Genomic DNA, 3,279 nt, shown 5'->3' with positions numbered 1-3,279 from the left:
TCCCGTATAGTCACAGTCTGAACTGCATTTGCAAATAATTCTGTGCGACATTTTCACTTATACTGTGCTCAGCTTGGCGGCATTTTCACATTTTTCAATAGTTTTTCACAAAATTGGAAAAGTGCAATATTTGAACAGTCTAAACGCAATTGCGAAAACATTTGCACCAGAGTGGCGCTTAGACTGTGCTTAGCCTGGACAATTTTTTGAATTTTTGATCCAAAATTATAAAAATATTTTATGGAAAGTAAAAAAAGATGTACTAATTTTTTATCCTCAAAAGCAATTGTTTTGTCAATACGAGCAGAAAGTTTTTTTAGATCATTCAAATCGGACGCATAGTTCTCTCGAAAACCGCCATTTTTTGCACATTTAGCTTGGTATCTCCGAAACGGCTAGACCTGCCTTTGCCAAAAACTAATCACCTCTTCTCCCAATCATTACAAATTGAATGTTTTTTAGATCATTCTAATCGTATGCTCCGTTCTCTCAAAAACTCGATTTGTATTTTTATTTTGCTCCGTATCTCCGTAACAGCTGGACCTGCCTTTGCCAAAAACTAATCAGCACATCTCCCTCTCAATAGAAATCGAATGTATTTTGACCCATTCAAGTCGGTTGATCCGTACGCTTAAAAATGTCGATGAAAAATTGTACCCATACATACACTCAGACACACACACATCCATTTTTGTGAGGTATGCCTTAAAAATGTTCAGAAACCTCTGAAACGTGAAGATATGCAAAAACTTTTATTTTCGATTTTTGGTCCATCACTATAACTTACTCTAAGGGGAAGATGAAAATTTAAATATTGGCTAATATTTTTCAAAGCTTTCTAGATTTGGCATCATCCGCCATGATATGACATGACATTTTTTTCAAATTAAATAATCAAATTTTAGTTTAAATTTATAATCTATATTTCCTTTAGTTGTTGGGAGCGATGGATCATGCAAAAGAGTTTGTGCTCCCCAATGAACAACCATTTGCAGACCTGGCTTGCTCGCAGGCATTTGGAGGTTTATCTCTGAAGGAGAAGTTATATGCACATTATTTGAGCCAAGTAATATAATTAATACTGATATAATTAAAACTAAAGCACTAGTTATGAATTTGTTTTTCAGGCTTGTTGGTTTGGTGGTTTAATATCTCTGATGCAGTCCAGTCCGGAAGCTCCTTTGATTTTTTCCTTGCTCCACAGGATATTCATAGCTGAACCTTTGGTGGAACTCAAAAATAATTGTCTGAAACAGGGGATTACTACTGAAGATTTTCAAGTCAGTATAAGAAAGAAAAATATTTTCATTATTAAGGGACCGAATCTGCTGTACAACAGACCAATGTTATGGCAAGGCCATGTTAAGCTCCAACTTGCATACATTATGCTACTGAATCATACTGAATACTGTCAAAATGTCAGCTATAAATATGTAAAACATGTGCATTCAGGCGTTTTACTCATAAACTGCAACGTCACTCGTATGTTATGAAGCTGAGTCAGAAAGACCATGTCATCTAACATCGTTCTTGTGACGTTCGTACGGTGTCTAGGTTAGGTTTTCTATCTGACAACCTAGAAACACTCCTGACTGCACAGAAATCGCATGACTTTTATCCTTATATTACAACAATTTTTTCGCCAGTAAATTAATACAAAACGAAACAAAATATTGATATTGATATTGATAAATGATGCTTCGTGATTTATATTATAAATTTATTTATACTTTTTTCTTATTGATCTAAAAAATATACAACACTACATATTTCAACAAAAAACGTCAACATAAAATTTATTTATTTTAAGAGTATTTACGTACTATTTCATCCTTCCATATTACCAGTTCAAAGGCCGCGAAAAGTCTAGTAAGAACGTTCAAATTTCGTCAAACCATGCGCCTAGTGTGGCGGCTAGTGGAAATAAAGCACAAACATTTACAAAGCACGAGCCATACAACTTGTCGTCTAGCGGTCGCACTAACCAAAGATTCGAACGTACACGCTGGACTTTTCATGACATTAGACTGTTGGAAATAGACTTATGCAAATACATTCATTTTGCTTATAAATGTGTTAGAACTGTTGTTTTTTCGAGATGTCTTTGTGGAAAAAACTTTATTGGATGGCTCGAAGTTTCTTGAACTGACCCATAGAACTAAAAACGAGTTGTGGCCCAACGGCCAATAAATTTGACACACTATAATATAATATATATAATAGTTTTAAGGGGGTCTTCCTATGTGACGGCCTGTTTTTTAGGGATAATTTAGGATTTTTTTTTCTACGACCAGTAAATATTTAGATCTTCAAGTTTTTTATCATTTATTAACACATATTTGGACAGTATAAATATAAAATTTCAGCTAAAAATATTCAGTCAAACTAGAGTTACAGCGCTCTGAACACCCCCGCCTCGAAAAAAAGAGCTCCCACTTCCTCCACGATTCCGGCAGATCGGAAAAAAAAATCTAATTTGTAGGCGTTTTAATTTGTAGGCTTAAAAGCACGGAATAACCTATAATCAAATAAATATAAAAAAAATTGGATTTTTGATAGACATTTTAAATAAAAGTTGCAAATTAGGCGTTCTTTTTTGTTTTTTGCTATAAAAAATCGAAGTTTTGAAAATTTTCATCATTTCATTTACATATTGAGTGTGCGCTAAAAATGGTAAATTTCAAGTAATTCGGTCCAGGCGTTTCTGAGATACAATGGAGGAAAGTTTGAAAAACACAGTTTTGAGAAAAACTCGTTTAAAGTTTCTAACTGCCAACTTAGCGCTCCGAACCGCTCTTTCTTTTACCTGCTGTATCTTTAAAACGACTTCGAATTTCTAAAATCGCTTTACTACAGTATTCTAGACATGTTAAGGGAGCAATTTATGAAAAAAAAATCGATTTTTTCCCTTAAGGAATCTTTTGAACTTTCAGACAAAAACATACTTAACTAGATTATAAGACTTTATATATATCCAGTAGGAAAAATTCTTCATAACACAGCTTTACCATATTATTCGTCTGTTATCCGGTAGAATCGGTCCCTGAATCACAATAATTATTTTTATTTCTGTTATTTTTCTTTAGGCTTTTTTGGTCTATGCCTGTGGTATCTTCAGCTACTTCGGCAACTACCGCACCTTCGGCGACACCAAGTTCATCCCGAATATTTCCAAAGACAATTTTGAAAGGGTTATTAAATTATCAAAAGCTTACACAAAGTGTCATGATGTTATTCAACATCTCTGGGACCGAGTTAAGAAACCGATGTACTCGTTGG

This window comes from Ctenocephalides felis, unplaced genomic scaffold, assembly GCF_003426905.1.
Source record: "Ctenocephalides felis isolate EL2017-DRISC unplaced genomic scaffold, ASM342690v1 CF-g0.4_SCAFFOLD_03571, whole genome shotgun sequence".
Classification (NCBI taxonomy): Eukaryota; Metazoa; Arthropoda; class Insecta; order Siphonaptera; family Pulicidae; genus Ctenocephalides; species Ctenocephalides felis.
Note: the sequence above shows the minus strand (reverse complement) of the source record.